Genomic DNA, 13,194 nt, shown 5'->3' with positions numbered 1-13,194 from the left:
AAAGGGCGGGAACCAATGAACAACTGACTAATGTTTAACTTTAAATGTCAGCCAATTGTAAACCTACAACTGTGAAAATCCCCAGTGACTCTGTAACTTGCTGTAACTTGTTTGTGTCTGACTATAAAAGACGGCTGAACACCGAGCTCAGGGTCTCTCCCTAGGATCTGATACCTAGCTGGAGGGAACCGAGTTCGAACTTGAAATAAAGTGATCCCTGCCGCTTGGCTTTGTCTCTGGACTCTGGTGGTTGCTTTCGGGTCATCAAGGGTCTGGGCATTACATCAACACTAAGTTGTAATATCTTTTTCTGTTTGATCTCAAGTTGACATTTCCTTCAAACTCTGTCCTTTAAGTTAACCAAAGTGTGCCAGTGCAAAATAAAATGTAAGAATTTAATTCTTCTAAGGTAGCTATCTGAATGATCTAATGCAATCTGTTTAGATCATGAAAAATAGGAAAATAGAAATCTTCAATATTCCACTGTTTTTTTCTTCTAATCTTCATACCCATGCCACCTTTGAAGTTAGAGTTTAATCAGAGTATATCATGAATATGGCTGATATATTTGGTTAGTATTACTTCTGTAACTAAGACTAAATTAGTAGCTTAAATGAATACAAGTTTACCTTACAGTTTAGGAGATTCAAATTTCAAATCAACTTCACTGGGATAAAGTCAAAATGTCAATTGCACTGATCCCTTTAGGAGACCAAGGGGACGATTCATTTTATTTCCTTGTTCAGCTTTTAGAGGCCACCTGCATTCCTTGGATTATGGTCATTTCCTTGCATCACTCCAACCTCTTGCTGCTATTGTCATATCTCCCACTGCTAATTTTTACCCTCATGCCACACTTTTATTAGAAGTCTTATCATTACATTGGGCCCACCTGGATAATCCAGGAATCCAGGATTATCTCCCACCTCAAAATCCTTAAATTAATCATGTCTGTAAAGTTCCTTTACTATATAAAATAACACAGTAACTGATTCCAGGGATTAGGACATGAACATTATTGGGCAACCACTATTAAGCCTACAATAGCAGGTAATAAAACAGGTAATTAAAGTGTTCAAAATTTTAAAACTCCATTAAGAGAAAGACACAATCTTCTGGCTCCTTGTATACATTGTCATTGTTTTATTGGGATTTCCAGAAAATTGAAGGATGATTCTAAAATGGCCTTAAATCACTGTCACTATCTTTTATGATCAGATTAAAAGTAAATACAGCTTATCAAGATAAGGAAATTAACATATGCTTTTTCTCAGGCCACATCTCTCCCACAAGAATAAGCACTGTTCTGATGTTTATTGGGCATTAGTTTTGCCTGTTACAGAACATTATGTAAATCACACATTATTTGTATGATTTATTCATCCAGCATATTTTTGAAATCATTATTTTGTATGTATCAGTTCTTTGCACATTTTTATTGATGAATAATATTCCATTAACTAAATATGCCACAGCCTATTTAACTATTCTACTGATGGATACTATATCCATTTTAAGTTTTGTGCTGTTATGAATAAAGCAATGAGCATTCATATAAATGTCTCTTACGTATCTATAAAAGGACAAGATAGGTATAACTATAGGTTATGGTTAGTTTTATAAGAACATTTTACCCTCATATCAACAATGCATCAGAGTTTGAGTTATTTCACAGCATCAATAACCTTTAGCAATATTTGGTATTGCCAGTCATTTTCATTTTTTCTGTTGGTTGTGTTTTGGTACTTCATACTGGTTTTAATTGTTTTTTGCTTATGACTAGTGAGGCTGAGCCCTGTTTTTATGTGTTTATTATTTAATTCACATATCTTTATTTGTGAACTATATTAAAATACTTTGACTGTTTTTGGAGTGTTTATCTTATCATGGTATGATTTTATATATCTCTTTTATACTACTCTTTGTCCTCTGTATAACTTCTACATGCTAGTCTCTATCAGATATCTGTTGTGTAAATATTTTAACCCTGTCTATAGCATTTTGGTAAGCATGCCCACTCATAGCAGAATTTGTTACTTTGGCAATATTGAATTTATCTGTTTCTTATATAATTATGGGTTTCTAAGATTTTTATTTTTTTATTTTTTTGAAACAGAGTTTTGCTCTTTTTGCCCAGACTGGAGTGAAATGGCGCGATCTCGGCTCACCGCAACTTTCGCCTCCTGGATTCAAGCGATTCTCCTGCCTCAGCCTCCCAAGTAGCTGGGAGTATAGGCATACGCCACCACCCCGGCTAATTTTGTATTTTTAGTCAAGACGGGGTTTCTCCATGTTGGTCAGGCTGGTCTTGAACTCCCGATCTCAGGTGATGCACCTGCCTCAGCCTCCCAAAGTGCATTATTTTGCATGTGGTAAAATATAAAGTTCATTTTTTCCATATGGTTATCTAGGTATATGAAAGGCTGATAGCTGAAGGCAGAATAGGAATATCGAGAAAGTTCTTTGGCAACACATGCCCCAACTTAGTCAAAAGACAATATTATACAAAATTGAAGCTAGTGATGATGAATCACTGAAAATAATCACCCAACTCTACTCTTGCTGAGAATGACTCAGTCTTTACAATAATTCATTGCAGATTCGTTGCAGAAGGAGAGGCATGCCCATTTCTGGCGAAAATATTTACCTATGTGTCTACTCTCCTAGTCTCCTACCTCATAATGCCTATGATGCCTGGCATTCAACAAAATCTTAAGAGATTTACAAAACAAGCAAGTAAAAATAACCAGCTATTAACGGAATGGCAAATAACAAAGACATTTACAAAACTGAATTATTTTATAATCATCAGACAAGGAGCAAATGTAAAAACAACCATTTTTTTTAAAATCAGTGAATTTGAATATACCAAAATAAAATAAAAAAGTAAAATACTAAGAGGTAAAAGGCAAAACATTTTATCTGTCTCTTATATTATTATAGGTATAAGAGACATTTGTATTTAGATACATTTATTGTCTAAAAGTAAAAAAATGTAATAAAAAAGCATCCAAGGGTTATGGAGCAATATCAAACAGTCTAAAATACATTCAATTAGGATCTCAGAAGGTTAAGAGAGAATAAAATAGTCACTTTATTGGTTAGATTTTTTCTCATAAAAATCTGTAGGCAAGTCATGAATTCTTTTTATTAAACTGTGCCTGACCTTGTCATGTCCATGCTCTGTTTTGCAATTCGGTGTTAGTTTTAAGCTATTGCAATATATCTATAAATAAATAATCTTAAGTCACTTTTGAGTGGCCTAATAATTAGCCAATCATTTAAATGTTTTTTTCCAGATAGATCATTCCTGGTTCTACATGCTAGTCTCTATCAGATATCTGTTGTGTAAATATTTTATCCCTGTCTATAGCATCTGTATTCATTTTGGTAATCATGCCCACTCATAGCAGAATTCTGGTTGGGTGATTTTTCTCTCTCTTGCTTGCTCTCTTTCTCTTTCTTTCTCTCTCTCTCTCTCTCTCTCTCTCTCTCTCTCTCTCTCTCTCTCTGTGTGTGTGTGTGTGTGTGTGTGTGAGAGAGAGAGAGAGAGACAAGACACTTTCATCTATTGAGCTTATTTCTTTACTAAGAATGCAGGTTGATACTTTACTAAGAATGCAGGTTGATATATAAATTAATTATGAAGGAAGAAATTTATTATTTATAACTTTACTAGTGGGACTTCATCTTCAGGTTACTGCTTCTTATCTCCTTGCACTGTACTTTTTTCAAAATCAGTTAAACACACATGCAAACAGACACCTGTACAGTAAACAGACACCTGCACAATAAACAGACACCTGCACAGATCCAGGTAGCATATCCATTTTCAGTTTGTTATCAGTAGAAAATTCCAATGTCTTTTGGCTTGTGTTGTTTAGTCAGCTTTATCATAGTTGGTATTAAGTAATGATCAATGAAGTGAAATTCTATGTTTTATTTAGTATACAATAAAATATTTTTAGTATATCTTAAATCATTAAAAATAGGCTTTATCCTGTCCCTCATTGCATTCCAATTACAATTAGGGAAAATAAAAGAGGGGATACATTATCTTTAATTATCCCTCCAGAACAAGTTTAAATTGTCTCTGGTAAAATAAGCAAGTTGGGAGTATTTTAAGTTTAAAAGAACTCTCCTATATCTTTATGGGAAGTGCAAAATTATTTTATTGAAAAATTAGGACTTATTTCTGTTTTCTACTACTTCTCAATCATGAAGTCAGAATAAAATGAAAACTAGGAGTATATAACTATATACCCTCAAGTTTCATTTTGCCTTTTTAAGTATAATGGCAGGTAAGTTCCCTATCTTTTCTTACTTTCACTCCTTTGTTACAAAAAATATTTTTTGTCTCCTCAGAATGATTTTTTTTTTTATTTTTTACTTAAGATATATAGGTCATTTAAGAAGATGGTCTTGCATCTAAAAGAAGATTCTACTTTGGTAGAACAAAACAAGGTATCACGTTGGAAAAATTTTCTTTTGTTTTGTTTTTAAGGCAGGTCTTGCTCTGTCACTCAGATTGGAGTACTGTGGTACAATCAGGGCTCACTACAACCTCAAACATCCAGGATCAAGCAAATTCTCTCACCTCAGTCTCTCAAGTAGCTGGGACCACAAGCGCATGCCACCATGCCCAGCTATTCTTTTTATTACTATTTGTAGAGATGGGGTCTCCCTGTGTTGCCCAGGCTGGTCTTGAACTCCTGAGTTCAAGCGAGTCTCCTGCCTCCGCTTGAAAGTGCTGAGATTACAGATGTGAGCTACTGTGCCTGGCCCAAATTTGTTTAACTTCCTGCATTTTAGGTTTCTTGTTAAATAGTTGGACATATTAGCACCTACCTTAAAAGATTGATAATTAAAGAACAAAATAAAAGGCCTTGTTAAGGACCTAGCCAGACTTCAGAAAGTATTAGGAAAACGAAGAAGGAAAATAAAAGGTCTACAAGTGAATAGTGAAGAAAAGTCTCACTTTCTGTAGGTTTTTATAACATTAGTGAAGGAGTTTCCTTAGAGACTTATTCTAACCTACAGCTTGAAATTTAGCGTTATCTCCAATATTTATGTTTTTTACTCTAACACTTGGTATGCTTTTTGGTCTTCTATTTGAATCTTATATTGTGAAAAAACAAGTTAAAAAGACTCAGTCCTCACCTCATAAGACTTCACAATGAGGGTAGAAGGTGATATATGCTAGTGAAGCTTATGCTGCCGTATAATAGTGGTCCGACTTAGAATTCTGGTTAGTTAATATGGATTTCCTTGTTCTGCTCAATTTCCAGTACAATAGGCATATTTTTCTTTTTTCATATTTTTTCACTCTTGGTTTGATCTTCTGATTACTTTGACTCTATTTCTGAAGACTCTTCAACTTCTTATATTACTTGTTTTACTTTTATATGTAAGAAGAACAAATGTTTACACATAAATAGCAAATTTGAGTGTCATCTAATCCTCTTTTCCCATACTCTTCTGGAAGAGATACTGTATTTTTCTCTAGTCATTGACAAAAAATGTCTAAATCAATAGGAAATCTTTAAGTGCTGTTTTTTTCTCCTTTCCATTAAGTGAAACTTTTTATTCCTTTTCTTATGTGACTTTGCATTTGGCTACATGGTGTGGGATTATCATTGCTTTCCCATTACCAGTATAAGAACACTATTATTTTTACTTAATTAAATTTGGTTTTCAAATAACTATTGTTACCACCAGTGCAGTGGTTCTCATGGTGTGCAAGAGTCAATTAGCAGTGTGCCACAAATAATGCGTTAGTAATAGAAGTATCAAATGTGAAAGTGTGCAAACAAATCTCAATATCTGTAAAAGCTATTCTCTCTCTCTCTTTTTATTTTTTTTTTTTTTTATTAGAGATGGAGTCTCACTCTGCTGCCCAGGCTGGAGTGCAGCGGATGCAATCTCGGCACTCAACTGCAGACCTCCGCTCATCAGATTCAAGCAAGCAATTCTCCTGCCTCAGCCTCGTGAGTAGCTGGGATTACAGGTGCCCACTAGCATGCCCAGCTAATTTTTGTATTAGCAGAGACGGGGTTTCACCATGTTGGTCAAGCTGGTCTCGAACCCCTGATCTCATGATCCACCCGCCTTGGCCTCCCAAAGTACTAGGATTATAGGCGCGAGTCACCGTGCCCGGCATTCACTTTCATTTTCATTGTGTATACCTTCTTGAATAGATGAAAACAAGTTGGTACGAAAGCCTATATTTGAGGAACAATTAGGAAGTTCAGTTGTAATGTGGGGGTAAATTTTAAAGTGCTATTGGTGTGCATTGCACAGGTGGTTGTTATCCATCATGTTATCTGTGTTTAATGGTAAAATTATTTACTGCTCTAAAATGCCTGTTTCTTCATGGAAACATGGATTTAATTTAAAAAAAGAAAAATAATACAATGAAATGCTTGTTCCTGACACTTATAATCAAGAAAATTAGATATTTAATTATGTATGGAGAGCTAATTTTTTTTAAGGTTTCTTGCCACAGTTCCATCTGTGTGGGTTAGAGAACACATTTAAAGTTGCAAATGGCTCTGAAGTCTCCCTTGTTTTGTGTGTGTGTGTGTGTGTGTGTGTGTGTGTTCTTGTTGTTGTTGTTGGTTTTGTTTATTTTATTTGTTACCGGGCCTCTCTCTTACCTCCCACATTTGTGTGTAGTTTCATTTCACCCAGAGATGTATAGAAAACTGATATCACACCAATGGACTCTCACTTCTGGTGATTCTGATTACATTTCTTGTTTCACTGCTCACCTTGTGTGATTACCACCATGTTGAACTAACAAACCTGAAAATTTTTATTGTCCATTTCCACATAAGTTGGTCTTATTTGGAAGACCAGCTTATAATTTTAGCTATTCAAACATAGATTCTCACTTCCCTCACAGAATTGAGTGAACTCCTTGCCAGCAAAATCACTAGTTTTTTGCTCCAGATCCAGCCAGGTATGACTAGAATTTTTGCTAACTTAGAAGGAGATACAGGAATAAATGCAAATAGCATCAGGCAAGCAGTCCACAGATTCACTTCATCCTTAAACAATGCTTCTGTAATTTTCAAAAATTACATATCAATTTGTTTTCTGCCTTTGGTTAATTTTCAGAGTTCCAAAGTATTTTATTTTGACATTTTCTCCAATTTTATTCTCAATTTTAGTAGAAGAGAATCAGTGCCTCATACCCATAATTACTGGCATTTCTTTCTAGATAGCCTAATTTTAATATGAAAGTAAATATAATCTTGATTTACAAAATATTGGGAAAAGAAAATTAAGGAGAGAAGTTAGAAAAGTAAATGTGATAGATGAATTGCAATATACAAATAGGTATCTATAGAACCTGAAGTTAACTAGATGTTTTCTTTAAAAAAGAAAACTTTTTAAGTTCAAGGGTGTAAGTGCAGGTTTGTTACATAGGTAAATATGTGTGTCATGGGAGTTTGTTATACAGATTATTTAATCACCCAGGTATTAGTAGCCTAGTACCTATTAAGCCTAGTACCTATTAGTTATTTTTCCTGTTCCCCCCCTTCCTCCTAACATCCAAGCTCTAATTGACCCTAGCGCACGTTGATCCTTTCTATGTGCCAATGTGTTCTCATCATTTAGCTCCCACTTGTAAGTGAGAACATGTGGTATTTGATTTTCTGTTTTTGCATTAGTTTGCTAAGAATAATGGCCTCTGGCTCCATCCATGTTCCTGCAAAGGACATGATCTCATTCTTTTTTATGGCTGTGCAGTATTCCATAGTTATATTTGTATCACATTTTCATTAACCACTTTATCATTGATGGGTTGATTCCATATCTATTATTGGGAATAGTGCTGCAATGAATATATGCAAGTGTGTGTCTTTATAATATAACGATTTATATTCTTTTGGGTATATACCCAGTAATGGGATTGCTATGTCTAATTGTTTTTCAAACTAATATATTTTAAAAACATAATATGATACAGAGCAGGTTATACATTTTGGTCCATGGATATGCTCTGTCTTCAAAGATGTTCTCATTTGGGGAGGTGTCTTGGAACAATCTGGCTCTAGAACTAGACAAAGCACACTTGAAAAAGTCTACTTAACACCCATCATCCATTCAGAACCTTCTTTTCTTTTCCCCAAACCTATAAAGGCTAAGCTGCTGGTAGCATCTATTCTCTTTGAGGATCTACTAGAAAGTAGATGAGAGGTAGGATAAGTACAAATCACCCCAGACGTGTCTCCTTCAGTTATTTGCACAGGAAAAAAAATACGTGATAAAGAGGAAAAATTTGCTTGACATTATATTTTCACACTTTCGGAGGAAATTTGCATTGTCTTGATTCCATAGCAACATTTGACTCTCATATCAAATGAGTAGTATGAGTAACCATAATTCTGAAGATACTATACAGTAACTCCTCCTAGAATCTGTATACACTTTAAGATTTTTAGAAGATATTTAAACTTGACAAAACATTCAACGTTTTATTTGTGGCAGAGGTGTACCAGAGCAGCCACAAAGATTGTGAAAAAAATACAATATCTTTAGTTTCTCCCAATAAAAGGAAAAAAAAAAAAACATGTATATCAATTTACATTAGTTTTGTTCCTATCAGTGTACATACTGCTGCCAGTTATTGCAAACACATATTTACCGGACATATACAAGCAAACACATGTAAACTCAAAAACTCAGAATGTCAAAGCATTAATATAATGATAGTAAGTAAATGTTTTAATTAATTTCTGATTAATAAATCTTAACATACTTTGAATATTGTAGTCAAATTTCAATAGAGATTCAAATTATAATTAGAAGTTTGATTGATAAAACTGAAATAAGAGACAGGCAGTTTGATTATATGGTGTTAATGACTCATCTCAGCAAAACATGGACATCTATTGTTTACATCCCATTATCTAGATACTACTTCATGATTATAGTCATGGAATCTCCCATTGCAAGTGTTAAAGATAAAATATTCTGCTGTAGGCTACAAGTTTGAAAAACTCTGATTTGGTGAATGTTATTTTCAGCAGGCAAACTGTCTTCCTTAATCTGTCCCATGCTTCATGGCTTTGGAGAAGCCGTGCTAGATAAGCTACATACTTCCACAAATGGATTTCAAGTATTTCATTTCTCAGGTTCAACAAACCAGTTACTTAGTTGGTAGGGGAGGGTGAGTTCATTCTTCCAAAAATGAGTTCTAAAAGAAAATACTAATATATGTTCAAAGTAAATATAAACTTTCAGAATTCCAAAATAAACATGAGGGTTTATCTCTTCTCTCTCATTTATCCTTATATTTTTCTATAGTACCTGAAAGCTATGTAGAGGCCAAGGGAAATCTTTTGCTTTGCCCTCCAAAGTTTCACTGACAAATCAACTCACAAAAGGCAGATTCACAGGAGAAATGGCATAAACAGTGATTAGCATGCATAGGGAAGAATTAGAGTGCATAGATTGATGATCCAACCATGCAATAGGGTACAAATAGTTACATGATCTTATTCTTGGGGGAAAGGAAAATGGGGAAACATGGATGATTTTAGAAGTGTTCTTTAGGGGAATTCAATGGGCTTGAAAAACACACAATGGCCTGGGACAAAGTCTGTTGGGCTTGCAGAGCAGACAATGGTTCGTGACAAAAGTCTGCCCAGGTGTGTTGACAGGCCTATTGTCTATCTCCCTATGATATGAGTTTAGTGAATGAAAACTCAGGGAAAGGATCAGAGATGATTGTTTCCTTCTTTGGTGTGTCCGGACATTAGGTGGATAAAGGAAGTTCAGAGAAAAACTTCTTCCTGTGTTTAGGGACGGACTGAGAACTAAGAGACAAGAGGTGGAAGTTGGTGGGGCAGAGGGTGGATGGTCAGAGAGACCTTGAGATTTCTTCTTCAGTTCAGCACATCAAAGTGCAATATTTTGGGGTATCTCTTTCTGAGCCCCAACAGCTGTATAATTCAAACTTGTACTGTAGAATACATTATTTCTTCGTTTAGAAAATAACTAACAATTCAATTCTAGCTTTTTAAATTAAAATTTGTTTTAGTGGTAGAGTCATGTCTCTTGTGATGGCTGTTAGAGTTTGTCAAGTGCTTTTCCCATGCCAATTAATATAATCATATTTTTTTCTTCTTTAGCTTGTTGATATAGTGGATTAAATTTGTTGATTTTCAAATGTTGATCCAACATTTGACCCCTGGATATACTAATTTGTGATGTATAATTATTTTTCCATACTGTTGGATTTGACTTGCTAATATTTGTTTTACATATTTTTTGTGTCTAGATCCATGAGAGATATTGGTCTTTAAATTTTTGTGTTTTGTAATGTCTTTGTCTGGTACATCAGAGAACATACTCAGTGTCAAGGTAATACTGACCTCATAAAGCACATAAAGAAACACGTTCCTTCCTCTTTTATTTTTTAGGTGAGAGTGTTCAAAATTGTCTTTGGTAGTATGTGTTTGTGGAATTCTCCAGTGACAGTACTTTAACCTAGAGATTTCTTTTTAAAGAAATTTAAATAGCAAATTAAATATCTAATGTTTTGGGGACGATTTAGATAATTTATGCTATCTTGGTTGAGTTTTGGTAGTTTGTAATTTTTATGGGATGTGCCAATTTCTTTTAAATTATCAAATTTATTACCATAAAAATGTCATTATTCCTGAGCAGACATGGTGGTGCATGTCTCTCATCTCAGCACTTTGGGAGGTCGAAAAGGGTGGATTGCTTGGGGCCAGGAGTTTAAGACCACCCTGGCCAACATGACAAAGCCCTGTCTCTATTAAAAACACAAAAATTAGCCGAGTATGGTTGTGCATGCCTGTAATCCCGGTTTCTTGGGAGGATGAGACATGAGAATTGTCTGAAGCCGGGAGGCAGAGATTGCAGTGAGCCAAGATTGCACCACTGCACTCCAACCTGGGTTACAGAGCAAGACTCTGTCTCAAAAGAAAAGAAAAGAAAAGAAAAGAAAAGAAAAGAAAAGAAAAGAAAAGAAAAGAAAAGAAAAAAAGTAAAAGAAAACGAAAGGAAAAAAAAAAACGAAAGGAAAAAAAAAAAGAGAGAGAGAGAGAAAGAAAAGTCATTATTATTTTATCATTTTAATGACCGAAAAGAAATTATTTTAAATGATGCACTATGTATAGATGGAATGGAGCATTCCGCCAAAACAATAGCAAACAATTTTATTATGGCAAAATCAACATCAAGACCAAATACTTTCTAAACTTGACATTGTCAGAAATATGTATGGGAAGATAAGTCACTTGTGTTTAAGAGGTCTCTGCTTATAAATCTGAATGAAATGTAAAATACAAATTTATTTTTTACTAAAATGGACATATAGTGCTACAGATAATTTAAATTTTATGATATTTAGCATAGAAATAAAAAGAAAAGTTCCATGGTGGAAGTATTCTGTTAATGTGAAAGTACTTCACACATGTAAAAATATGTATAAAGTATACCATTCTGCATGTCCTAGAGGATAACAAGGTTATCTTGATAAATGCATTGCTCTTTTCTACTTTACCTACCACCATAAAATAGTCACTGTGTATCTTTTGGCATATGTCAGTCAATTTTATAAAATATAGCCTTATTCTATTCCTAAGTTGCTTTCACAGATTTGAGTTAGACTTTTGTTATAATTTAGCTCTCCAAGTGTGTATATATATATTTTTTTCTCACAGCCATCCATTATAAAACACGAAAAAACACTCTCAGTGTTTAGAAATAGAGAGGAATTCTCTCAATTCGATCAAGAGTATCTACAAAAAAACCCTACAGCTAGCATCACGGTTAATGATGAAAGACTGAATAATTTCCCCAAAAACTGAGAAAAAGCAAGGATACCTATTCTCACCACTCTTATTCAACATAGTGCTGGAAGTCCTAGCCAGTACAACAAAGTAAATGAAAGAAATAAAAGTCATGCAGAGAGATTAGAAAGGGTAAATAAAACACTCCTCTTTCCATATGATATGCTGGCCTTCACAGAAAATCATAAGAAATCTACAAAACAACAAAAACAACAACAAAAGAAAACAAAGCAAAAAACTTCTAGAATTAATAAGTAAATTTAGCAAGGTTGTAGCACTGAAGATTCTCAACACAAAAATTAATCACGTATCTATATATTAAAAACAAATGTGTAGAAATGATATTAAAATCACAATGCTATTTGGAGTTACTCTAAAAGAAACATAAACATATGTGTCTAAAATATTACGTATAGGATCTGTATTTTGACAATTACAAATACTAATGAAGGAAACAAAAAAAGCCTAAATAAATGGACAGATATATGTTCTTGAATTGGAAGATTCAAAATAATAATGATGTTAATATTTCCCAAATCATCTATAGGCTTAATGTAATTTCTATCAGAGTCCAAGGAAGTTTTTTGCATTACAAAAACAAGATTATTCTAAAATTTATATAGAAAGACAAAAAATCATAATAGCTAAAACAATTTTGAAAAGAATAGACTGAGAAATATAGTTTTCAGTATTAAACTTACTGTATATCTATGTAATCAATAGGAGGAAAGATAGTCTCAACAAAAAATACTGGAATAATTTGGTGTCTGTAGATTTAAAAAATCACTTAATTAAAAATTAAGTGGTACCTAATCTTCACAATTTAAACAAAAATTAAGTCAAAATAGATCTGATATTTATATTTAAAATGTAAAACTAATAAAAATGAAATTTTAAAGAAAAATAAGAGAAATTTAACAAACCTAGGACTAGGTGAATAATTTGTAGACTTGACATTAAATGTGCAATCAATAAAAGAAAATACTGATAAGCTGGACTTCATCATTATTATTTTTTCCTCCATGAAACGCTTTAAAATATGAGAAAACGGGGGGGCGGAGCAAGATGGCCGAATAGGAACAGCTCCAGTCTCCAACTCCCAGCGCGAGCGACACAGAAGACCGGTGATTTCTGCATTTTCAACTGAGGTACTGGGGTCATCTCACTAGGGAGTGCCGGACAATCGGTGCTGGTCAGCTGCTGCAGCCTGACCAGCGAGAGCTGAAGCAGGGCGGGGCATCGCCTCACCTGGAAGCGCAAGGGGGAAGGGGATCCGTTTTCCTAGCCAGGGGAACTGAGACACACAACACCTGGAAAATCGGGTAACTCCCACCCCAATACTGCGCTGTAAGCATACAGGCAC

Source organism: Rhinopithecus bieti, unplaced genomic scaffold, assembly GCF_001698545.2.
Source record: "Rhinopithecus bieti isolate Rb0 unplaced genomic scaffold, ASM169854v2 scaffold_61957, whole genome shotgun sequence".
Taxonomy (NCBI): domain Eukaryota; kingdom Metazoa; phylum Chordata; class Mammalia; order Primates; family Cercopithecidae; genus Rhinopithecus; species Rhinopithecus bieti.
Note: the sequence above shows the minus strand (reverse complement) of the source record.